Raw genomic sequence first — 26,756 nt, 5'->3', positions numbered from 1 at the left:
TGAACGTGATTGTCCATTGTCCAATGATATCTCGCACGACGATCATGTGACAGACTAGAACGGCACTCGGTCGGGAGCACACCTCCACCAGGTTCAACAGTTTGTTTTGTATCCCACGAAAAGGCCAAATCTGGATTCGGACCTGAACCAAAGTCGAATCGGCTTCTTATTGTCGCCGAACCAACTCGTCCACCAAGTTTTGTTATAATCTGTCCACAACTTTTTGAGATATCATGCTATATGTCGTTTTTAGCCCCATCACGCCGTGGTGAAGAATCACTTTAAAAAAAAATTTTATTCTCTTATCTGGATCCGGATTTTCACAAAATTCAAATCAATTCGTCCATGTCACACACTCAACCTGCCCAGCAGATTTCATTTAAATCCGTCAATAACTTCAAGAACCCCTCCTGGATTCATCCGTTCTTGGGGTGGCATCCCACATTGGCAGTTAAGTAACTGGAATCACTAACATGAAAAGGAGAAAACAATTTGTATTGGTGTCAAAGCCAGTGACCAATTAAAAAAATTAATAGAGCAGTAGGATTACACTCTGTGCCATGGCCAAGATGTAGGCAGACCCCCTCCTGATCCCCCTTTCCCTGGCCACACCCCACCACCTGTTGCACACCTGTACGCAATCAAGAACTTCTAAAAGAGAACCATTTACAAAAATCCCTTATGATTTCTCAAAATGTTTGATATAAATCTGATGATAATCTGATGAGACGGGTCAATCTGTTCTTTTCTTTACTGAAGTTGCATCTCCTCGAAAGAGATGAAAATTTTACTAAACACTTTCATGACAAGTTGGTTTGATGGCACTTACAAACAGCATATTATTAATTTTGACAATGTGATTAGGGGAGGGACATCATGAAGAAGGTTTCAAACAAAAACAACATTTCAAAGTGAAGACAACCACCTATATCGAGGATTATAGGAAAGGGAAATGAAGGTATGGAGGAGTGGGAGGAGTGGGAGGAGTGGGAGGAGTGGGGAGAGTGGGGAGAGTGGGGAGAGGAGAGAAAGAAGTTTGGGAGATGGTGGAAGTAAGAAGGCAGAATTGAAGGAGCGCGTATGGGGCACAGGTGGTCAAAATGCTCCCACATTTGAGTATGTAATAAATAGATGACCTTTTTTTACCTTCTACTACCATGAAGCATGACTGTAGATATTATCATGTTCAATGTGTACAAACACTAGCTGTCATTTATTTTTATGCAACTTTTTGTCCCTGTCCGAAGCCCTCTTTATTAGAAACTCAAGCTTCAGACAAGTATCTTCGTTATTTGCATAATCGTCATCATCTACCCGCCTAATCGACCCCAAGGCATTGGCTAGAGACAGAAGAGGTTCGAAACTTTTGGAACCTGACATAAAACCAAAAAGATGATCCTTTTGGATGGTGGATCTGATCTGAGATGTTGATGAACAGCTGCCTTGAAACTCTTGGGAAGAATGAGATGGAAGATACTGTGGAAGTTGGTTTCACAGGTGGGAAAGAAAATACAAACAGCATCGAATGGGTGCAGGTGAGCAGTGATTCTGGATTTTGGGAGTTTCACCAGAAGGGGGTTGCTGGTGGACCACATGCGGCCTTCAGAAACCTAGAGGGGGCATGCAGGGGCAGAGCATGTCAGAGGGTGCAAGACCAATGAGACGGATTGTATGATTCATAAAGACTAAGTGGCATAATTTTCTCATCTCTCTCAAACCATATATATATATATATATATATATATATATATATATATATATATATATATATATATATATATATATATATATGTATATATATATATATATATATATATATATATATATATATATATATATATATATATATATATATATGTGTGTGTGTATAATATACAGACTTGGCATTTAATATGGAATTTTTTTTTTTCTTGACTTAGGTTTACTTTCTGAACTCAGTATATCAATCTGGTGAGTTTATTTTACCCTTCGGTGATGTCTTTGTTGAAAGAACCATGTCACTGATTGTCTTTCGCAGCAAGAAGTCAACAACAGGATTATATCACAGGTGGCGTGACAAAATGTAAGGACACGTACATTTGACGATTGGCTTCACAATCGGGTATATAAGGGTTGTTGCGTTCTGTATTAGTGGAAAACAACTGCTGCACCTCTTCAAAAGTTATTGCCGCTTCCTCTGGAGATGGTCCGTCAACTTGACAATGCTGTTTGTCATGGAGTGGTGGCTTTACGAAATTCTGGCATGAAACAGCATGCTATTGCTCGGCAGTATGGCATCACTCAAGGTCAGGTGTCAAAGATCCTGAAACGAAATGCTCAGAGGGGTGTCCCTACTCCAATACCGAGGCCAGGACGTCCACGCAGAACCACAAGGAGAGATGATCGCCAGCTGCACCGGTTAGTCTGCAATGGCCGTACCAATTCAGCTAATCGGCTTAGGGCTGAGTGGCAGCAACTGACAAATGTGCCTGTATCCAGAAGGCTAGTCAACCAACGACTGGTTCAAGCAGGCTATCGTGCCAGGCGTCCCCTGAGAAAGCCACGCCTGACCAGACAACACAGCCAGCGCCGATTGCAGTGGGCCAGAGAGCACCGTCAATGGCAGCCAGGACACTGGAATCACGTGACCTTCTGTGACAAGTCTAGATTTCTGGTCTATCGTCAAGATGGCTGCGTCCGAGTGCGCAGACAAGTGCATGAAGCCCACAACGAAGATTGTATAGTGCCAAGAGTCCAAGCTGGAGGTGGTGGGGTGACCTTTTGGGCTGCGTTTCATGCAGGGGGCAAAACTGACCTGGTTGTTCTGAATGGAAACCTGAACCAGTTCTAGTACAGGGTCATTCTGGAAGAAACATTGCTTCCATTTGCTCGTGCAGCCTTTCGAGGAAACTTTGTCTTCCAAGATGACAATGCACGGCCTCATCGTGCTCGCATGATCCAACACTTTCTTGCTGACCGTGGTGTAGAGCATATGGAGTGGCCTGCCATGTCCCCGGATATGAATCCGATAGAGAACTTGTGGGCAGAATTAACGCGTCAAATCGACAACTTGGACCAGCAGCCGACCTCTGTGCGTGAATTGCAGCAGGCTTTTGTCACTGCATGGCAAGCGATTCCTGTCCAAACCTTGGCAAATCTCGTGAACAGCATGCCTCGACATGTACGTACTCTCCTGAATGCTCGTGGAGGTTACACGAAGTACTGAACTGTAATTTTACTGTCCGTAATCCCAGTCATAATTTAGCTTTTGTTTTTTTTGAATTTTTTTTTGGCTAATGTGCAAAATAAAGAGATACTTCTGGAAAACGTACAGAAGTTTAACACAGTACTGTCCATGAATTGAGTTCGATATCAGTTTACATCACTTTCAAAGATCAATTTATTTGCATATTTGACATAAAATGTCAAATGTGGTTTTTGTTTCTTTTAAAGGTCACATTAACAAAATCTAGAATAATTTCAACATAATTCCAATGGACTTTTGGTTCTATGTCATCTTGAAAAGTAAGTACACCCCCACAAAAAAAATATTCCATATTAAATGCCAAGTCTGTATATGTGTATACCAAACCAAACTTGTGTATACCAAGTCTGTATATGTGTATAATATATATTATTATGTACATGTACATATGTATATATTGTCATGTGGCTGGTTCTCAGTTAACACCGAGAGTAAGCCACGGATGGAAACGAGCGTTAATGAAGGCGTTCATGTCAATCGATGGCGGAGGACCACTTAGCAGCCACTTAGCCCTTCGCAGGAATTTGATTCCTGTTTATAAAAAATTGTGGATCAATTAATCTTCAATGCACTTCTGCTTATGCACACATACATATGCATACATATTGTTGCGGATATGGGATTTGGCCTCCATCCATATCCGCTTGTAAATATTCCCCTATTACCCCAATACTTCCCAACTATCCCCAATCCCCCATTCCCTAGTCCCATTTTCTGTAAACAACACTCTGTAGAACCGACCTTCCCCTATTTCCCCCATTAAATGTCGTGCCCAGGTTCACCGCATCTCACGTAGACAACTATAGGACATCTTGCTAGTTATTCTTAGTCTATGTCAGTTAAGGACTCGTTTCCATTAATTCTGACTCTTCGTTGCACCAGAATGTGATTGTATGGCACCGTTAGTAAGTTTAGGACCTCCCAATACCTCCCCGCATCTCTTCCTCATGGAACAACAACACAAACAACAACAACAGCGGCGGCGGCGCGGCGGCGGCGCGGGGAGTGTGCGTCCTCACTCCGGCTTGGTTAGCCGCCATTGAACATGTGCTCCGACGGGGTTACCACGCAGGGGCTCACTGTCAGCTCCACGTCAAGGGCGGAGCCCGGTAACCCCCCGCACCCAATAAGAAGCGGCGGACCGATTCCATCTGGGGCGGAGCTAACGATCCGAGGGCGTGTCACTCCCCGCTGGACATGCGCAGGAAGACGGAGGTGACGTCAGATGCGCCTCAGCTACGGAGAAGAAAGGACGCCACCTCCTAGCGCTGAGAAATACCTCCTGGCATCTCGGGACCGGACCGGGTCGATTCTGCCCCTGAGCCAAGGTGCACCTTGAGCTATCGACTGCCTGCCCTCCCCTGCCATCAATCCCCGTGTAAGTCAGTCTTGTCCCGTTTGTCTGTGGTCTGTCGGGAATAAGATACGACTGTGTCTAAGCGCCCATCATGCTGTGCTTTACCTCTTGCCGTGTAATCTAACTGTTCTGCATAACCAATATTATATCCTCCTCCGGAGGTCTTGAGAACTGTACCCCTTGTGTCGTTGCCTTAATCCCAGCCGTTGTGTCCTTTCCTTCATTGATTTAGCATAGCGCGATTCGGCCAACGTTCGAGTGTAATCGGGTAACTTGTGCGAACACGGCGGCCATTCCGCTCGGTCAAGCAACATCTAAGTCGTGTCCGTAACAATTGGTGTCGAGGAGTGAGATTGGACCCGGAGCGCGTTTCACGCGCTCGAAATTATAACGGCGAAATTTGATTGTGTTTTACAAAAATAAAAACCCGAATTTTGAAAGTCGCGCTATGGCAGATCAAGACGGCTGGGTTCCGGTAGAGGAGAGTGAGGCAGGGTCGATCCAGGACCAAAATGAGGGACATGAGGAGAGCGAAGCAGTGAGGGTGGCAGGTTCGCAAAATAGCGTCGTCGCGCATGAGGTTACGGGCGCGCAAAATGGCGCCTCGCACATGGCCACGGCGACCGCGCCCGCGACCGTAGTAGCGCCGCTGGTGGATTCGAACCTTTTTTTCCTGCAAATGAGGGCCCTTATGGGACAAATGGGAGACCAAATTGGAGGTTTGAAAAACAGTATAGAGGCTCAGAGTGAGCAAATGGGGGTAATGGGGAACCGGATGGATGCTCAGGGTGAGCGATTGGAGGGCCAAATGGGGGCCCAGATCGGAGGGTTAGGGAGTAGAATAGAGGGATTAGACAATAGATTAGGGGAAATACAGGAGTGGTTAATGGGGGTAGAAAACAGAATGGCCGTTCAGGAGAATCAAATGGAAGGGATGAAAAAGGGGTTAGAGGGGTTAGAAAACAGTATGGAAGGCAAATTGAAGGACATGAGGGACCAAGCGGAAAGGGAAGTTAAACAAATGGGGCAGCAGATAGAGGGGGTCAGAATGGGGGTAGAAACTCAATTGGATGCTCACAGGGAGGAAATGGAGCAGATGAGGGTGGCATCTGGGCAGGAGATGCAATTGATGGGAGAAGAGATCAGAAGAGGTGTGAGTGAGGAGGTCGGAGGAGTGCGCGAGGAGGTGAGGCACTGTAAGGAGCACATGGAGAAGGAGGTGAGAAAGGGGACTGTAAAGTTACAAGGGGGCATAGAGGACCTGACGCAGGAGGTGGAACAGCTGACGGTGGGACAGACTGAGTTAGTGGAGCAGGTACAAAGGAACACTGCGGTACTAGGAGGGTTAAAAGCGACACAGAAAGAACTAAAAGACGACTTGATAGCGACGAAGAGGGAATGTCAGGTGGTACGTGAGGGACTGACAACGAGGTTGGACGAGGTGACAGAGGTAATGGAGACGAAGGACCGGCAGGTGAGGACGCACATGGAAACGGTCAAGGTAGCCTTAGAGGACGAACTTGAGGAGACGTACCGGGAAATAAAAGAGGTGAAGCAGAAATTAGAAGAAGTGGAAGAAGGGGTGAGCGAAATTAAGAAGCGACGGAGAGGGGATAAGAAAGAGATAAAAGAGGAGATAAAAGAATTGGTCCAAAGTCTGTGTTTGGATCGTGATGATGTGCTCATTAACCGGATGAGGGATTCGCAGGTGATGGAGGAGAAGCGAAGAGGAAGAGGACCCGGTGTAAGTGGTGACCAATATGGTCGTGCGTATGATGCGCCAGGTGATTTAAGAAGCTTGGGGGTCGAGATGGACCCGGGTGTTCGTGAGAGGCCGTTGGTGAAGTGTGCGACAGGTCTGGTGTGTGAAAAAGGAGGTGTGCGAGAAAGTCCGACTCTGGGGTGTGTGAGGAAAAAGTGCGTGCCAAGGAGTGAGGGTGCTGGCGAGAGTGAGTCGGTCGTAGCGCGTGTGCGAGGGAGCACATGGAAGCGCGGTGTGGTGAGTGTTACAGAGGGTGTGACGGGAGAGTGTGCGCAAGAGTGTGCACAAGAAAGGTGTGTAACGGACAGGTGCATGAGGAAAGAGTGCACTGTCGGGAGTAAGGGTGAGTGCGTTGTCAAGAGTAGAGGTGAGAGTAGTGAGAGTGGCACGGAGCGTGAGTTGGTTGTGACAGGTGAGAAAGGAAGCACACCTGGAATGGTAGAGCGTGTGTGGGAATGCATGCTGGAATTGGTAGTGAGGCACGTGGTTGGGTGTGCGAGTGAGGGCACACCTGTGATTGTCACAGAGGAGGTGACCGAGGAGGGGGCGCGAAGAGGTGTGTTGGTGAGGTGTGCGAGTGACGAATGTGTGCCAAGGTGTTCGGTGGTCAGGTGTGTGACCAAGTCTGTGAGTGGAATGAGTGTACCGAGGTGTGTAAGAGAAGGTACGACGAGGAACATGGGAACAGCTGGATGTATGAGCAAGAAAGGGGTAGCGTATGCTTGTAAGCATCCAGGTGAGGCATCGACGATAACCGGGTTAGAGGTTAGAACGACTTATAGCCGAATCGGGCCCTCGGTGCGCATCGGGCAGCTTCGCATGCCGCGAGGACCAGCGGGGATCCGAACCACGGCGGTTTCGAAAGAACCGCCGTATGCGATCCACGCCGGGCCGCGCTTTGAACGGCCGCGTCCGTGCTCCACTCGGCGGAGCTGGCAGCCCGATAGGAAGGGTCGTCATGGCGACTACTTTTTGGTGAGACGTGCCGGCAGGTCGAGATCGGGACATTGGATGGCTCCGTGCCAAGATGGTGCGTGGGATCTCGGCACGGGTAAGCCCCCGTCTCTGCACCGAATGCCGGACGCATCCAGCCGCTGGCACGGAACAACCCGCATTCATTGCTCGGCTTTACGAAGCTGGGCTTTGGACAGGAATTGGCGCACCGCGAGGCATTAGTGAGTAGACGGATGATGAGGATAGTGTTTTGGCCCCGAAATTAGAAAAAGGCAGATGATGGGTAGAATTGGCAGTAAATGGCAAATTTTTGATTTGTTGAAATTTGATGTGCCAAATTGGTAATGGGAGATGCCCGATGTGGTGGGATGGCAACTCTGTCATCCCTCACAAAGTGGGGCAAATGCGCTATAGTTTATGGGGTTTATGGCAGTGGAAACTAGCCCGGGTGGGTTAGGTTATATTGTGTGTAGGGACCTAGAAGATGACATTAGGTGACGTTAAGGTTAGTTAGTGACAAGGATACCTGTAGTGGGGACGCAGGTAGGTTAGAGTGGATGATAATGACGAGGGAGCGCAATAGTTTAAAGGGACGACTGGGAAGCGCAAGTTTCAGAGGGGAGTAGTTAGATGAGATGATGCTGTGTGAGAACTGGACAGGTGTGTGGAGCAGTGGATGAGTAGTGAGTGTTGTGGATCAGCGCGAATGCGCTTGGGGAGAGAAGGGTGCAGGTGGCACCAGGTGTGAGAGCACAGGTGTGCAAGTACAGGTGTGTGGAATATATGGAGCAGAGAATGAGTGGTGTGGAGAGAGTTGGAGTAAGTGGTACGGAGTGGTGTGCATGGTGCGAAGGTGTCGATGGGGGAAGAGTGGACCCCTTTCACGAGTACCCGGGGCGGGTAGTGTAAGTGTTAGGTAGAGGGTATAGGTAAATTGTGGTTGGATATTGGCATTTGTGGTGCGGTTGCAGAATGGTATTGTGGATGGGTGCATTAGTGTTGTGGAAATGGCTGGGCGTGTAGCCTGTTAGTGTGTGTAGTTGATTGGGCACTCCACCACTGTGAGGATGTCGGCCAGGTGAGGCTGCAGGTGGGCTCTGGGAGCCGTTAGTGTCAAGTGGGGCCCGAGGATCCGGAGGACGGACCCGGGTAGCCCAGTGCCAGAGAGGGCACCGAGTGGGGAGAGCGCCAGAGGGCCTTCCCCAGGTAGTTAGGTTAGGGTAAGGAGCAGGTAAGCTCGGAGGCAATTGCAGTGGTGGAAGTGTGCAGGTGGGTAGACCTGCTGGGAGAGCTACACGTCGCAGCCCAGAAATTGTGTGAGGCACCGGGAGATGAATCGGGGGAGTGAGACCCCAAATTGAGAAGCACCACAGTTTGGTCAATGGGAATTGGTTTTTAGAACCCATAGTGTAAGTTGGCCAATGGATTGGCAGGGAAAGACCCCAGGTAATGTAAAGTTGTTAAAGTCATTTAGGAAATAGTTAGGATTGATGAACCTGTCGCACCATACGCAGCCACTTACCTGAGGTGATCATGATGACTCCACACCTGTGTTTTCTTTGTTCTGTGTTGCAGGAAATGAGAATTGCTGTTGGATTTGTGAGACGCATCACGACGTGGATGAGACATTGGGGTGATTCCATCTCTCCCTCCCTAGGAGGGACTGATGATGAATTGGTGATGGCAAATTTTGATGTTGAATTGGAGATGGCAAATTTTGATGAGAGTTGGAAATGGCAAATTTGATTGGTTAGGAGGGAGAGAAGACGAATTTGGTTTATGGGAGGAACGGGGAAGACAGTAGGGACGTTTGTTGATTTGTAAAGTAGATGTTTATGGGTAGTGTTGTGTTTTGTGGATACAGTAAGGGGTAAGGGAGGGGCAATGTAGGTTACCTGGTGGGGGGGGGGGGGCGTACGGTAGGAACGTACCTGTCTCACCTGGTTCCCATGTGCCCCCAGTGTGCATCACCTTGTATTGCGTGCACTTTTGCGCCCTTACCACCTTACTCACTTGTCTTCTTTTTTTTGTCTCCCACCTCCGAGGATCTGGCTTTGGGGCAGAGAGAGAGGAGAGAGAGGTGCTGGCTCCGCAGTTGTGGGCCTGTACTTTCGCTGCTTGCTGCCTGGATCGATACACCATATGGACCGCAATTTTTGTGGCCGCCCACCATGGACCGCAGTTCTTTTGCGGCCAAGCACCACCCGTTGATGGACCTATGGGTCAACGTGGCACCTATGCCATACAGGTGAACCACTTTTAGTTGGCCCCCTGACGGCCACAATACAGAAATGGACGCGGTTGGCACCTTTCTTTATTTTTAAAAGAAGCAAGAAGGCCAAGTACACCACATGAAGGCAAGACCAGCGGCAGAACATCGGCCGGCTGCGACACCACCGGTGACTATGAACATTTTATTGGTGCACCGGATGGTGCTGACTGTGTTATGGGGTGGTGCTTTTGGTGCTTGGATGGGGTGCTCTGCACATTATTAAAGGCCGTAGGGCCACAGAGCACTCGTGGGTTGGTGTATCGAGGCTGGCATGCGTGCTCTCTCTATGCATAACATCTGCATGTGTTCCTCCAAAAACAGGTCCTGGATCGTAGTGTAAATATCAGTGTAGTCTTGTATAAATAATGCTCCCTACCGGCTGTATGTTTAGTTTGAGGATTCTTTCCGCGATTCGGTTATCCTGTGGGTGTGTTTCTGTGAGGAGAAGGGTGCAACGTCGCAGGGGGACATATTTACTCATTTGTGAACATCTGTAAAACTGTCGCACTCAGGGTTGAGTTAATAGTAGAGGGAACTACATCTGAGTGCCACACTAACGTAGGTAAAAATTTATCGGGTCGGGACGCCCCGAGGTAGAGAAGGGTGCAATGTTGCGGATATGGGATTTGGCCTCCATCCATATCCGCTTGTAAATATTCCCCTATTTCCCCAATACTTCCCAACTATCCCCAATCCCCCATTCCCTAGTCCCATTTTCTGTAAACAACACTCTGTAGAACCGACCTTCCCCTATTTCCCCCATTAAATGTCGTGCCCAGGTTCACCGCATCTCACGTATACAACTATAGGACATCTTGCTAGTTATTCTTAGTCTATGTCAGTTAAGGACTCGTTTCCATTAATTCTGACTCTTCGTTGCACCAGAATGTGATTGTATGGCACCGTTAGTAAGTTTAGGACCTCCCAATACCTCCCCGCATCTCTTCCTCATGGAACAACAACACCAACAACAACAACAGCGGCGGCGGCGCGGCGGCGGCGCGGGGAGTGTGCGTCCTCACTCCGGCTTGGTTAGCCGCCATTGAACATGTGCTCCGACGGGGTTACCACGCAGGGGCTCACTGTCAGCTCCTCGTCAAGGGCGGAGCCCGGTAACCCCCCGCACCCAATAAGAAGCGGCGGACCGATTCCATCTGGGGCGGAGCTAACGAGCCGAGGGCGTGTCACTCCCCGCTGGACATGCGCAGGAAGACGGAGGTGACGTCAGATGCGCCTCAGCTACGGAAAAGAAAGGACGCCACCTCCTAGCGCTGAGAAATACCTCCTGGCATCTCGGGACCGGACCGGGTCGATTCTGCCCCTGAGCCAAGGTGCACCTTGAGCTATCGACTGCCTGCCCTCCCCTGCCATCAATCCCCGTGTAAGTCAGTCTTGTCCCGTTTGTCTGTGGTCTGTCGGGAATAAGAAAAGACTGTGTCTAAGTGCCCATCTTGCTGTGCTTTACCTCTTGCCGTGTAATCTAACCGTTCTGCATAACCAATATTATATCCTCCTCCGGAGGTCTTGAGAACTGTACCCCTTGTGTCGTTGCCTTAATCCCAGCCGTTGTGTCCTTTCCTTCATTGATTTAGCATAGCGCGATTCGGCCAACGTTCGAGTGTAATCGGGTAACTTGTGCGAACACGGCGGCCATTCCGCTCGGTCAAGCAACATCTAAGTCGTGTCCGTAACAATATACTTACGCAAACATTTGGGTCTGCCTAGCAGGCATGTAAGACATCGGCCATTATAAAGCTCGCAGTGTTAAGTGTGGAAAGTTTTGAGGAGATTAGGGCTGGCTCAATAGCACAGTGGGCTGTTGACGTGTAATCAATAGAGGTCCGTGGTTTGAGTCCCGCATTGAGTCAGAATTTTTCACACATAGCCCCTCGCAGGAATTTGATTCCTCTTTATATATAAAAAAAATATATATATATATGTGTGTGTGTCCATATTATTATGTATAAATATATATATATATATGTATATGTGTATAATATATACAGTGCATTCAGAAAGTATTCAGACCCCTTCACTTTTTTCACATTTTGTTATGTTGCAGACTTATGCTGAAATCGTTTAAATTCATTTTTCCCTCATCAATCTACACTCAATACCCCATAATGACAAAGAGAAAACAGGGTTTTAGAAAGTTTTGCAAATTTATTTAAAAGAAAAAACTGAAATATCACATTCACATAAGTATTCATACACTTTGCTATGACACTTGAAATTTAGCTCAGGTGCCTCCCATTTCTCTTTTTTTTTTTTTTGTATACAAGATCGAGGCTCGTGAAAGAGCCAACATAAATCACACAAAAAGTCAAACCGACACAAACCGACACATAAAACACAAAATAAGGGGATTCACAGGACTCTTGATCATCTTTGAGATGTTTCTATACCTTGATTGGAGTCCACCTGTGGTAAATTCAATTGATTGGACATGATGTGGAAAGGCACACACCTGTCTATATAAGGTCTCACAGCTGACAATGCATATCAGAGCAAAAACCAAGCCATGAGGTCGAAGGAACTGCCTGCAGAGCTCAGAGACAGGATTGTGTGGAGGCACAGATCTGGGGAAGCCTACAAAAAAATTTCTGCTGCATTGAAGGTTCCGAAGAGCACAGTGGACTCCATAATTTTAACATGGAAGAAGTTTGGAACAACCAGGACTCTTCCTAGAGCTGGCCGCCCGGCCAAACTGAGCAATCGGGGGAGAAGGGCCTTGGTAAGAGAGGTGACCAAGAACCCGATGGTCACTCTGGCTGAGCTCCAGAGATCCTGTGTGGAGATGGGAGAAACTTCCGAGAAGGACAACCATCACTGCAACAGTCCACCGATCTGGGCTTTATGGCAGAGTGGCCTTGTATGGGATATGGCAGTACTTGTATGGGATTCTTCCAACTCTTAGGATCAATTATTCACATTTTCTGAGCAAATACACATCCATGAGCAATGAGTATCGACTTGGATTGAAAAAGGATATTGAAGAAAAATAATCTATAAAAAATAAAAATAAATAAAAAAACATTACACGAATGCATCCGTTGGGCCTCCGAGGCCCAATGGCTGCATTCATGTAGGATTTCTGATGCCTTTATCGAAGGGTTAAGAGTGAACCGCGAGATTGTCAAGGCCTGGTACTCTGATAAAAACTCCATCAACCGAAACATCAACTTACACACCACATACAAAGCACGACACAATCAATCACAACGTCAAAAACGGCAGTCATTTGCATGCAGGGAAACCCTGTGATTGGCAAGGACTTGGACCAATCCATCATGTGAACCGTCCCCAACGGAACCAAACGGTTAACACCACACTCAACGCCTCTAAGGAAGAGAACTAGTTTGTTCTTGAAATGTCAGACTAATAATAAAGAATTTTAAATTCTTTTACTGCTCAGTGTGCTGTCATTTACAATATATATATTGTAATATATATATATACTATATATATATATATATACTATATTATATATATATATATAATATACATATATATATATATATAATATAATATATAATAATAATAATAATAATAATAATAAGAATTCATTTATTTTGTATAGCGCTTTTCCAGAAGCCCAAAGGCGCTTTGACAGAGTGGAAAACATAATGCATAACAAAACATGAAAACAACAATTGCAAAAAGACAATCAATAGGGAAATATTTAAAGCAAAAGGAGGGAGAAGGAGAGGCGATAGTCAGGGGTTAAATGCTGTGGGTTGAATGTTGAATGCAGTGTTGAACAGGTGGGTCTTTAGTGATGTTTTGAATGTGGTGAGTGAGGAGGAGTCTCTGATGGTGTGAGGTAGTGAGTTCCAGAGGGTGGGAGCAGCGATGGAGAAGGCCCTGTCCCCCCAGGATCTGAATTTGGTCCGGATGGAGGGGGTCAGGAGGTTGGTACCAGCAGAGCGGAGGTTGCGGGTGGGAGTGTGTCTGGAGAGGAGGTCAGCCAGGTAGGATGGGGCCAGGTTATGGAGGGCTTTGTATGTCAAGAGGAAGATTTTGTACTGGATTCTCTGGGGGATGGGGAGCCAGTGAAGCTTGTAAAGGACGGGGGTGATGTGGTCACGGGTCCAGGAATGGGTGAGTAGACGGGCAGCGGGGTTCTGCATGTATTGGAGTTTATTGGTGATTTTTTAGGGTGAACCATAGAGGAGGCTATTGCAGTAGTCCAGACGGGAGGTGATGAAGGCGTGGATGAGGGTTTCTGCAGCCGTGGAGGAGAGGGATGAGCGGAGACGGGCAATGCTTTTCAGGTGAAAGAAGGCTGACTTTGTGATCTGTTTAGTGTATTTGTTGAAGGAAAGGGTTTGGTCACAGATGACGCCAGGATTCCGGATGTGAGGGGAGGTGGATACTGGGATACCGTCGATGTTGAGGGCAAAGTTATGGGTGGATTTTGTGAGCGTTTTTGGGCCAATGATGATTATTTCAGATTTATCACAGTTAAGCTTGAGGAAGTTGATTTGAAGCCAGGATTTTATTTCAGTGATGCAGTTTGTCAGGATAGAGTGGGTGTCGGTGGAGACGGACTTGGTGGAGATGAAAAGCTGGATGTCATCGGCGAAGCAGTGGAATTGGAGACCATGACGGCGGATTAAGTGACCGAGGGGGGACAGGTAGAGGATGAAGAGGAGGGGGCCAAGAACTGAACCTTGGGGGACACCTTGGGGGAGGGGAGCAGTGGGGGATTTGCAGTTATTGATGGAGATGAACTGGCATCTGTCAGAGAGGTATGATTTAATCCAAGAGAGGGCAGTGCCGGTAACGTTAAAGGTGGATTCAAGTCGGGTGAGGAGGATGGTGTGATCGATGGTGTCAAAGGCAGCGCTGAGGTCGAGGAGGACGAGAATGTTGAGGTTGCCAGCGTCAGAGGAGAGGAGAAGGTCGTTGGTGATTTTGAGGACAGCAGTTTCAGTACTGTGGTTGGAGCGGAATCCGGATTGGAATGTTTCATACAGGTTATTGGCAGAGAGATGATGTTTGAGTTGAGTGGCTACAGCGCGTTCCAAAACTTTTGACAGAAAGGGTAGGTTGGAGATGGGTCTGAAGTTGTTTAGGGTGTCAGGGTTTAGACCAGGTTTTTTTAGAATGGGGGTAACAGCAGCAATTTTGAAGGAAGGTGGGACGATGCCTGTAGACAGGGAGGAGTTTATTGTTGCAATGACAAGTGGAGAGAGAGCAGGGAGGGAGGCCTTGACAAAGCTGGAGGGGATGGGGTCAAGAGTGCAGGTGGCAGTTTTCATTCCTATGAGGAGTTCAGAGACGTCAGTAGGGGAGATTGGGGAGAACCGAGACAGGGGATGGCAGGACAAGGGGGGGCAGGTGGTTGGAGGAGGAGCGGGTGCGGCGGTGGTCAAGCTGTTGTAGATGTTGTCAATTTTGCGTTGGAAGAAAGAGAGGAAGGAGATGCAGTTGTCGACTGTGAATGACTGGGTGGTGGTGTTCAGGGGGCGGAGGAGTTTGTTTATTGTCGAGAAGAGTGCTTTTGGGTTTCCGGAGCCAGAGTGGATAATTTGAGAGTAGTAGGCGGAGCGGGCGCGGGAGAGGGCATCTTTGTAGTGTTGTAGGTGGTCCTTGTAGGCTTGGGAGTGAACTGTGAGACCCGTTTTATTGCGGAGTCTTTCAAGTTGGCGAGCACGAGTTTTCATCAGGCGGAGTTCAGGGGTAAACCAGGGAGCAGAATGGGTGAAATAAACTGTTTTGGTTTTTACAGGTGCAAGCTGGTCAAGGCAGGAGTAGAGAGTATGGTTGTAGTAGTCAGTGAGGTCGGAAGGGGTGTGGAGGTCAATGAAGGGAGAAGTGGACATTTTTTCAGAGAGGGTGGATGAGAATGAGGTAGGTGAAAGAGCGTTTAGCTTACGGAAGTTGATAGTGCGATAATGCCTTGGTGTTGGGGCGGGGATGTTGATGGTCAGAGTGATGGCTAAGTGGTCAGAGAGGGTGAGGTCGGATCCAGAGAGATGGTGCAAATTTAATCCAGTGGAGCAGACAAGGTCCAAAATGTGACCACGGATATGGGTAGGAAAGTCGACATGTTGAGTGAGGTTAAAGCAGGTGAGTAAATCAGTGAAGTCAGTGGTTATTGTGGAGTCAGTGGAGTCCATGTGGATATTGAAATCACCAAGGAGGAGGATTGAGGGGGAGAGGGAACATAGCTGGGTCAGAAAGTAGGAGAAGTCAGACAGGAATGATGGGTGTGGTTTGGGAGGGCGGTAGACGACAGCCATGACTGACTGCGTGCGACCAGAGAGTTTAAAAGCCAGGTGTTCAAATGATGGAGCAGATGAGATGGAGATGAGGTTGGTCTTGATGTCTTGACGGTGGATAACGGCAATTCCACCACCTCGGCCCTCCGAGCGTGGTTTATTGACGTAGGAATATCCATTGGGTGTGGTGAGGTTGAGTGTGTAGTAGTCCAGAGGTTGTTGCCAGGTTTTGGTGAGACAGAGAAAGTCCAGTTTGTTATCCAGGATGTATTCGTTCAGGATGAGGGCATTTGTTGTTGAGGGACCAGGTGTTGAACAGGGTGAGCTTGATGTTGTTTTGAACAGCAGGGATGAATTCAGGTGATTTAGCCAGGGTTCGTAGGCAGGAGGTGCGATCGTGTGCGTTGCTGTGACCAGGTGCGCTGGCACGAAGAGTGAGAGTGCGCTGAGCCGACCAGAGGACGGGGATGGAGTGACCTGATTGCAAATATACAAACTTACGACTGGAGCCACGGTGAATGTACCTGGGTCGTCGGAGGAGTCCATTTGATTTGATGGCAGAGATGCATGATGGGGTGGAGCGGGTATTGAGCAGAAGGAGCCTAGCGGTGGAGTACCGCAGAGCCATGCCAGGCAAGAGCGGAGAGACGAGACGAGGCCAAGGTTGAGGAGGTGAAACAATGGTCCCAACCCACGAGAGCGGGCCTGAGGAAACGAAGGAGCCAGGTAGGTGAAGCCAGGAGCAGAGCCGGGACCAAGCAGAGGGCAGGCAGGAGCAAAGAGACGATCACGAGGCCAAGGTTGATCACGGCAAAGCGGCAAATGCAGCGGAAATCGACCGCCGCCGCTACAAATCAAGATCACGGCGGGAAACCGCCACCAAACCGCTGCGATGGTCACAACCCACGAGAGCGCGCCCGAGGAAACAGCGAGCAGGCGAAGGAGCCGGGCAGGCGAAGCAGGGAGCAGAGCCGGGGCTATGCAGAGGGCAGACTCAATGGCCAAAAAATCCGCACGACCACCAAAAAAGCAAGCAACTGACAGTGGCCCGGTTGAAGAAGCGGCGAGCACGTGACGCCTGCGTCCTCTTCATACCGGACCGGAAGTGGAAGGATATATGTAATATATGTAATATATATATATATATATATATATATATATATACATATATAATATATACACACATCAAGCCATCAAAGGGGTCCATTAACACAGTTGCTCTGAGCTAGAGATCGTATAAATGCCTCTTCGGATCCTGAAACAGGGCCATGCCAGGCATGAAACAGGGCCATGCCAGGCAAACAGGGCCATGCCAGACATGAAACAGGGCCATGCCAGGTATTTACTGGGTTCATAATTACTAGGATTCCCCAAGGTTCACCCAAATGTTGGTCAAACTGGCGGTGTTTGCTCTGGAAAGCAGGAAAATGGGAAAATGTTTTCATTGCACTTAAAATAGTTTTATTAAAGGTATATGGGTGGGGGGGAGATGAGTTGCTAATAAATAAATAATTGGAGCAGACCAGGTGCTCAAAGGACAAAGAGTATCGGGAGGCACATACACTTATCTATTGAATAAGAGAGCCGTTGGTCTGTCTGTGTGTCACCATTTTTCTCAGAGATGGCTGAACAGATCTTCGTCAAACTTTCCGAGGTTCATCAGTGAGTGCCTGGGAGTGTTTTATGCAAAAAAAACAAAACAATTTTTTTTAAAAGAAAAGTTGTTTTTTGTGGATTAAAAAAGAACCGCTCGATATTGCCTAAGCCTTTTTGATTAATGCCAGTTATATACAGGTACGCATTCGCATAAATACATACAAAACAATTACCAGACATTTGAACACGAATAATCAAACAATTCCGGAAGCGGTCAAAGTTGGTGGTAAGGCTTCTTCTTCTTCCTGAACGTCATCAAACTTAACTCAGAAACGTGATGAACGCAGCAGATTTTCAACGAAAAGGTAAAATGATGATTTGACATTTGTGATGGATTTTGATTTGGATGTAATTGCTTTTCCATTATATTTGCCCTCATTTCAAAATATGTTAATGTTTCTTTTTCGCTTGAACAACGCCAGGTACTCCAGCTATAAACACTTATATACTTTACTCGGGGTACAAATACAAATACAGCTTTGTCTGGGGGGTAACATAGGCTCATGCGAGGGTGTGGGGGACCGGGAGAGGGGTGTAAGTTATCTATGTAAATGTGTACCTTGTAGCGCCACCTGGGGATGGTGGCAGAGGGTATTACAATTTCCTTTTTACCTGGGCAACACTGAGGTTAAAACAGTCTTTACACGGGTACATTTTTCCTCCTTCCCTTCCCTCCCTCCCACAAAATGGAGGGGCGTGTGAAAGCCAACGCCCCCCCCCCTCCACCCCCCAAAGATGTATATGTAGTAATTGTAGTATATCTTTCCCCTCACCTTTCTCTCCCCTCCCCCTTCCACTTCCTCCACTCCCTTCCTCACCCCTCACTCTCCTGCCTCCCCCCACCCCTCGGAAACTCAGTGTACTCCTGATAGTGTACAATAAAAATATATAAAATAAAAAGTCTTACGCATTACTCCAAGACTCCGCATCCGATCTCGCTGCTATGGCTTGTCGTCCTCTGGCCAAACATTCTGTGCTGTTTCCTCCTCAAGTGCGATGTGCTTTCCCGTTATGCCTTTGTGCGCAAGTCCTCACCATGCCTCACTCAAAAACAAGAGGTTTTAGTCAATAAACTTACACTAGCATTGTCTTAAAACTAGCAACGTACCCGCCCTATGGGCGGGGCTTCAATTGGGAGGCCCAAATTAAAAGGCTAAATATCAGAAATTGAAGGCTTTTTTTCTTTTAAACGATTTATATAAACATCCATTAAATCTCGATCGGTGCAGCCGTTTGTGCGGCACCCGGGAAAATAACGTCATGCAGGAGCAAGTATCAGCAGGATGTGGCAGTGTGGGAGTCCACGTTTCTGATCCTCCTTCATGCCGAAGCAGCTCACCACTTCTCCAAACATTCCGCTCTTCAGATCCGCCATGACAGATTTAAGCTTGATACTGAAGACCCGTGCACTCAGTCCTACAGATTTTTTTTTTTTTTTTTTTTTTTTTTTTTTTGTATACTGAATCGAGGCTCGTGAAAGAGCTGACATTTACTTCACAAACAAATCAACCAGACAAACAAAATATATAAAAAGAGGGAGCGGAAGACAAGAGAATGGGAAGCACACAAACACTTGAGAGCACACAACATTTGAGAGCAGGGAGATGTGTGGGAGGGAGAGGGCTCGGGGGGACGAGGCGTGGGAAGGGGTGGGGGGTGGGGGGTGGGAGAAGTATAAAACACAAGGACACCAAGGACTTCCAGGTCAGAAGTTGGTATTTCAAAAAGTGGAATTGGGGTGAAATTATCGGGGATAGAAAAGATCAAGATTTTGGATGGGGGAAGATAAGAGATGGTGGTGAACAGCTGTTTTAAAGACCTGGAGGGAGGAGTGGGATTGAAGAGAGTGAGGGAGTTTGTTCCAGAGGCGGCAGAAAAGAGGAATGAAGGAGTGAAGGTGAGCAGAGAGTCTTGATTTTGGCAGTTTAACCATAAGAGGGTTGCAGGCAGATCTTGTGCGACCTGTAGGAATATTTGCGGGACAGAGCCCAGAGAGAGCTGGGGGGGCAAGGCCAGAGAGGAGTCGGTAGAAGACGGAAAGACCACCAACCTGCCTGCGGTGAGTGAGTGAAAGGCCCTTGGAGTTAGCTTCATCGCGGGAGATTCCAATGATTCTGAATGCTTTGCTTTCAACAGCGTGAAGACGAGCTAGGTGTGAGGCAGGAGCACCAGCCCAGACGGGAGAGCAGTATTCCATTGAGCTGCGGATGAAAGCCTTGTACGTGGTGAGGAGCTCAGGTGTGCCAAGGAAGGACTTCGCACGACGGAGGATGCCCAGTCGGCGACTGGCTTTGGAGGCCAGATTTGAAATGTGGTTTTCCCAGGAAAGATCATGGCAGATAGTGAGACCCAAAAGTTTGAGTGACAGAACTTCTTGGAGAGGATTATTCAGAAAGTAGATGGGAGGGTTGTCCAGTCGGTCTTTTCGGAGAGACATTGTAAGCGTGTGAGATTTGTCAGGATTGAAAGACATGTTCCACTTGTTTGCCCAGTCTGTGATTTTGTCCAGGTCTGCAGAGAGTGAGGAGGCTGCAGACTGTCGATCTGAGGGATGAAGAATGGAGCGACAGAGAGTAGAGTCATCAGCAAAGAGATAGAGAGGATTTTCAAGAGAGTCAGGGAGATCATTGATGAAGACCAGAAAAAGCACAGGGCCCAGAACACTGCCTTGGGGAACTCCGGCCTGAACAGGAAGAGGAGATGAGAGAAACCCATTCAGCGCCACACGTTGACTACGACTAGAGAGGAAGTCCGCCAGCCATGCGTGGAGATTTCCATGGATACCAACAGAGGAGAGTTTGGTGAGCAGGGCGGGGTGCCAGACCGTATCGAAGGCACGTGATATGTCAAGGGAGACAGCTCGAATTTCCTGTTTGGCATTGAGGACCTCCATCCATTGCTGAGAAAGCAGAAGCAGCATGTCCAGAGTAGAGTGACCAGGTCTGAAACCAAATTGATGATCAGAGATCAAGCCATTGGAGAAGAGGAAAGATTTCATATCTGAAGCAATGATGGATTCCATGACTTTACTGATAATTGAGAGAAGGCTGATTGGTCTGTAGTTGCTAGGATCTGTTTTTGCACCTTTTTTGTGCAAAGCGGTGATGTTGGCAGATTTCCAAGCAGATGGCAGATGACCTTGAGCAAAAGAGAGTGTGAAGAGAACAGAGAGAGGGAGTGAAAGAGCGGAAGAACAAGATTTTAGGACCCGTGGGCTGATGCCGTCAGGTCCAGTTGCAGAATCAGAGTCGAGGGTTGACAGAAACTTTTCCACCTTGTCAGGAGGAAAGGACACAGAGTCCAGGAGCAGCTGGGTACGACTGGGTACGGTGGGTACAGAGAGGGATGGGTTTGGGACACAAGATTTAGAGGCAAACACAGAGTTGAGGCATTCAGCTTTTTCACGCGCGGAGTCAGCCGTGTGGCCGTTTGAGGTGAGGGAGGGGATGGAGGGGGAACAAACACCAGAAACAGATTTGACCAGACGCCACCAGGATTTGGAAGAGGGAGACAGATAAGAGAGTTCTGTCCTGAGAACGGATAGATGTTGTTTCCTGGCTCTCCTGAGGGTGGACACACACTTGTTTCGGGCTTTGTGAAAGGAAATGAGATTTCCTTCCGTTGGATTTGCTTTCCAGGAGACGAAAGCAAGTTGTTTCTGGGCAATAGCCTCACCACAAGATTCCGTGTACCATGGACGGGAGGAAGGGTATGACAACTGAAGACGAGATGGGATAAATCTGTGCATGAGAGAGAGCAGTTTACTTTGGAAGAATTCCCAGGATGAGTTGATGTCAGAGGCGGTAGAGATGGGAGACCAGTCCAGATGATTGATGGCTGCTTGAAGACCATGCCAGTTGGCCTGAGTGAGATGTCGTATGTACTCCCAATACGTGTTTCCTTCATTATAAAAACTTCCAAATCAACAGTTAAAAGGATTTTGAGCCGATAGCTGTTACGGCCTTGGCAAGATCGATGGAGACAGCGATCTGTTAGCGTATTCACCGCCCAAATAGCTACGTGGAATTCTCTCATGTGGAGATTAAACTAATCGTGTTCACAATCGCTATGTCGTATGTACTCCCGATACGTGTTTCCTTCAGTTGAAATGGGTTAGAATTCTCTCAAGCAGGGATTCAACCCGTGTCTTTATAAAAGGTCTTTGTCCGAGGTCACTGAGTTCGATCGGTGCAGCCGTTTGTGCGGCACCCGGGAAAACAACATCGTCACAATGAGAACAATGAACGTTATGCGAACGCGAATGTTATGCGGGAGTCCAAACCTGAGAATGCTGGAGACCAAAGCTGAAATTGGGAAAACTATATAGTCTATTTTACTCCTGGAGATCCCAGGATTATCCACCCAAAATATCGTGGCGATCGGTTCAGCAGTTTTTACGGTACCTTCAAACAGACAGACAGACAGACAGACAGATGGACGGACATTTGGTGAATTATAGTAAGATTAAAGTATGTTTTACAAAACGACTTACTCTGCCATTTTCCCCATTATCACAGTAATCTGAGCTACGTGGTTCATGGTCCATGCTATTCTTACCGCCAATCTAGCTATGGACACCCTGACCCCCATCCACGTAACAATATTTATATATCCCATGTATTTTTCCTGAATCTTTTGTTCAGGCCCTCTCAATGAAGGGCTGTATACCAACACCCTCTGTTGCATTCCATGCCTGTTGATAATCTCTTATTCATTTAATCGCCTCTTATTTCCATCATGATTCACCTCCTCTTGTACATGCTATCTCGATGACTCCTTGTTCACGAGTTACTCCCACAACCCTTATCACATGTCCAACCTCTCAGGGGCCTCGACCCATTGCCTAGAAAGAATGATTATAACATCTGCGGATACACGTTCTTCCAGGTAGAGAGTATAAATGTGTTTTTATCTCAATTTTTGTACAAAACATTTTAAACAAAAAAACATTACATTTGCAGTTTGCTCCTGTTAATGGGAATCTTACTGAAACAATTTTAATTGGTATTGTGATAATTGATCATGCAGATAATTTGCATTAATAAGCATCAAACTCTACAAACCCTCATGGACGTGTGGATTCCCTTTTACTTCGTTTGTCTCACTGTACATGTATGAATAGAGGGGAAGGAAAGATGGGAGGAAATGGAGCGTGGGTTGGTGGTGGGAGCGGTGATGGAAACTTGTACTCATGACAGAGCATCGGGGCTGGATTCCGTGCGGCCTATATTGCACTAACCTGGAAAGGTAGCCATTGTGTGGTATGGTGTGGGAATTTGCACCCTGAGCAGCTGTGTAAATCAAATCCACACCTGTCGTAGTAATATAACAAGGTCTTCCCCACTCCACCACCAATCCACTAATGGGGGTTGAATGAAAATGAATGAATGAATGATCGTTTTAAGGCCATTTGTCCCCGCTAGAGCGGGGGTTGGCCTTGCGGGCCCCATGACAATCAGGGTTCCCTGTTTGAGGCAATGTTTTTATGGCCAGATGCCCTTCCTGACGCCAACCCTTGGTCGCCCTTTACGATGCGCAGGGATGGCAATGTTTTTATGGCCAGATGCCCTTCCTGACGCCAACCGTTGGTCGCCTCTTACGATGCGCAGGGATGGCAATGTTTTTATGGCCGGATGCCCTTCCTGACGCCAACCCTTGGTCGCCCTTTACGATGCGCAGGGATACGGTGCACCTATTCTAAATCGGGGTACACACCGTGATCATTCATCCCAGCAAGCTGGTACTCAATTTCCCGACCTCGGAAGGATGAACAGGCTGAGTCAACCCCCCTGGCGTTAATTCAGCGATCGACCGGGATTCGAACCCAGGATCTTGGGATCCCAAGCCGGCACCCTAACCGCTAAGCCAACACCAGGCTCTAAGATGGTAGTTATTGTGCTAAGGAGGGTTGTACATACACGGGTAGATGGTAGTTATTCTGCTAAGGAGGGTTGTACATACATGAGTAGATGGTAGTTATTGTGCTAAGAAGGGCTGTACATACATGGGTAGCTGGTAGTCATACATGGGTAGATGGTAGTTAGTGTGCTAAGGAGGGTTAGACATACATGGGTAGATGGTAGTTAGTGTGCTAAAGAGGGTTGTACATACATGGGTAGCTGGTAGTCATACATGGGTAGATGGTAGTTAGTGTGCTAAGGAGGGTTAGACATACATGGGTAGATGGTAGTTATTGTGCTAAGGAGGGTTGTAGGTACATGGGTAGATGGTAGTTAGTGTGCTAAGGAGGGATGTACATACATGGGTAGATGGTAGTTATTGTGCTAAAGAGGGCTGTGCATACATGGGTAGATGGTAGTTAGTGTGCTGAGGAGGGCTGTACATACATGGGTAGATGGTAGTTAGTGTGCTGAGGAGGGCTGTGCATACATGGGTAGATGGTAGTTAGTGTGCTGAGGAGGGCTGTGCATACATGGGTAGATGGTAGTTAGTGTGCTGAGGAGGGCTGTGCATAAATGGGTAGATGGTAGTTAGTGTGCTAAGTAGGGTTGTACATACATGGGTAGATGGTAGTTAGTTTGCTAAGGAGGGTTGTACATACATGGGTCGATGGTAGTTATTGTGCTTAGGAGGGCTGTGCATACATGGGTAGATGGTAGTTAGTGTGCTAAGGAGGGCTGTACATACATGGGTAGATGGTAGTTAGTGTGCTAAGGAGGGTTGTACATACATGGGTAGATGGTAGTTAGTTTGCTAAGGAGGGTTGTACCTACATGGGTAGATGGTAGTTATTGTGCTAAGGAGGGCTGTGCATACATGGGTAGATGGTAGTTAGTGTGCTAACGAGGGCTGTACATACATGGGTAGATGGTAGTTAGTGTGCTAAGGAGGGCTGTGCATACATGGGTAGATGGTAGTTAGTGTGCTAAGGAGGGTTGTGCATACATGGGTAGATGGTAGTTAGTGTGCTAAGGAGGGTTGTACCTACATGGGTAGATGGTAGTTATTGTGCTAAGGAGGGCTGCACATACATGGGTAGATGGTAGTTATTGTTCGAAAGGAAAGTCAAGATTCGGAAATCCATTTCTTTCTTGTATCCAAGCTCTTGCGCTGCAGCTTCAAGAAAGTCCCGTGAGCCCTCGGATGCCACCAGGTCTCCATCAATGAGTTGCACTGCCATCTCCTGCAGGGACTCCGAATCGTCGAAAAGTCTGGTGGAAGCAAGTCTCCTGAGCTCTTGACAAAGATGTTGGAAACGATCATTAAAGATGGCCAGACACCAAGATTGCTTGAAAAATCTGTACAAATCTGGAATGATACCCTCGTGGAAGCGAGACGAGAGGTTATTCAACAGGCGCTCATGGCAGCCATATAGACTCAAGAAGTTTCCGACAGGCAGTTCCTCCTTAGACAAGCAGGTGATTGTCTCCACCATGCCGTATTGGTTGATGTGCATGCGGAAATAGTTACCTTCACTAGCCGAGCCTGTTACAAGCTCTTTCCCATAATCAGGGAGATGCATCTGTGCCTCCAGGCAGGTATTGATGGTTGAGGAAGGTTAAAAATTCTGCCAAATTTGTAAAACGTAATAGATGGATGTTCCCTCATTTAGTTTAATTGGATTATTTCTAGATGTGAGCGCAAGCCGATTTTTAATGTTGTGATATAACTTTGACTTGAGCGTTTTGTTCAGTACAGAATAATGTCGCGTCTGAGACCTGCAGATGCGATATGCCTCAGCACATATTACCTTGGGTCCCGTGAACAGCCGAAAGATGTAACGTCAAACTGCATTCAATTACCATTTCTTATCCTAACTTACCGTTCCTCATGGTTATTCCAATTAAACCAAATTTGGGTGGTGGAATATGTGCACGAGAGGGCAAAAGGCAGGAAAAAGCTTCTTTATAATTACAATGGGGTTTATTTACAATTAAATATGGGGATAAGGGTGGACGGGACAATCAAAAAGTACATAGACGAGACGGATTTCTGAGAAATGTGAATGTTAGGTGCATTTTTGGGTAAAAGTTGGGAACCTCACTTTTTAACATAATTAGGGTATGCTGAATTTGAATAACCCGGTTCCCAAGCCGAAGCCTCTGGCGCTCGGCAATACCGCAGTGCAGCTCATAGAGACTGCATTGGGAGGGAGAGGTGTACACTAATTGATTGATTAATTGCATAATTAAAATCAATAAAAGATTATCATAAAATATTTTCTTAATCAATTGGCTCATAGCATAACTAAACCACTAGTGCTTCATCCGAAGATGTATCTTTTAGAAATTTAATTAAATAAGTCATTAATAAAAAATTAAATAATTAATTGATTAATCAATAAATAATTATTAATCGATTAAATGATTAATCAATAAATCAAAAATATCCTTTATGGCCACATCACCTGGTCACTGTCATGTCCTAATATTAGCTTCCTAGCTCAAAAGGTGCCTGAGATATTGCCCAGATGAAAAAGAAAATAAATAAATGATTAATAATGAAAATAAATAAATAATAATCATAAATAATTAAATAGTTAATCAATTGGTTCATAGAATACATAAACCACCACCATTTCATCCGAATCTGTAACTTAAAAAAATTAATTAATTAAGTCATTCATCGAATAATTAAATAATTAATCGATTAATTATTTAATCAATAAATAAAAAATACCTTTTGCAGCCAAATCACTTGGTCATTGTCATGTCCAAATATCAGATTCCTAGCTCAAAAGGTGCCTGAGATATTGCCCAGATGAGAAAGAAAATAAATAAATAAATAAGAATGAAAATAAATAAATAATAATCATTTTAAAAAATAATTAATCAATTCGCTAATAGAACACATAAACCACCACCATTTCAACCGAATCTGCAACTAAAAAAAAAAAAAAAAATTAGTCATTAATCAAATAATGCAATAATTAATCGATTAATTGATTAATCAATAAATCAAAAACAGCCTTTGCAGCCAAATCACTTGGTCATTGGCATGTCCAAATATCAGCTTCCTAACTCAAAAGGTGCCTGAGATAATGGTCAGAAGAGAAAGGAAATAAATAAGTACTTAATTAATCGCTAATAATTAAATAACTCATCAATTAATTGATTAATCAAAAAACAAAAAATAGAGTTTTTGACAAAGTACTTGCTCACTATTGTGCCGAAATTTAAGCTTCTTAGCTCAAAGGATGGCTGAGATATCGCCCGGACAAACAAACAAGAAAGCAAGAAAACAACCAGAGTGAAAACTGAGTACTCCCTTTCAGCGTGCGTCACTGCTGAGCCCCATTCGGTGCCCGGCAATGACGTTATGCA

At 46.6% G+C, this 26,756-nt stretch overlaps 1 long non-coding RNA gene across 1 annotated transcript in view; it reads right to left on the bottom strand.

Moving 5' to 3' along the window:
- Window positions 1-832: 832 nt before the first annotated feature.
- Window positions 833-26,756, bottom strand: part of LOC137423793 (uncharacterized) — a 50,830-nt gene continuing 24,906 nt past the window's right edge. Inside the window, exon 3 of the long non-coding RNA XR_010983787.2 lies at window positions 833-1,610. This is a non-coding gene — a long non-coding RNA (uncharacterized LOC137423793). The remainder of the gene's footprint in view (window positions 1,611-26,756) is intronic.

Source organism: Myxine glutinosa, chromosome 3 (assembly GCF_964187855.1).
Source record: "Myxine glutinosa chromosome 3, kmMyxGlut1.1, whole genome shotgun sequence".
In the NCBI taxonomy this organism is placed as follows: Eukaryota; Metazoa; Chordata; class Myxini; order Myxiniformes; family Myxinidae; genus Myxine; species Myxine glutinosa.
Note: the sequence above shows the minus strand (reverse complement) of the source record. Positions and strands in the feature narration are given on the sequence as shown.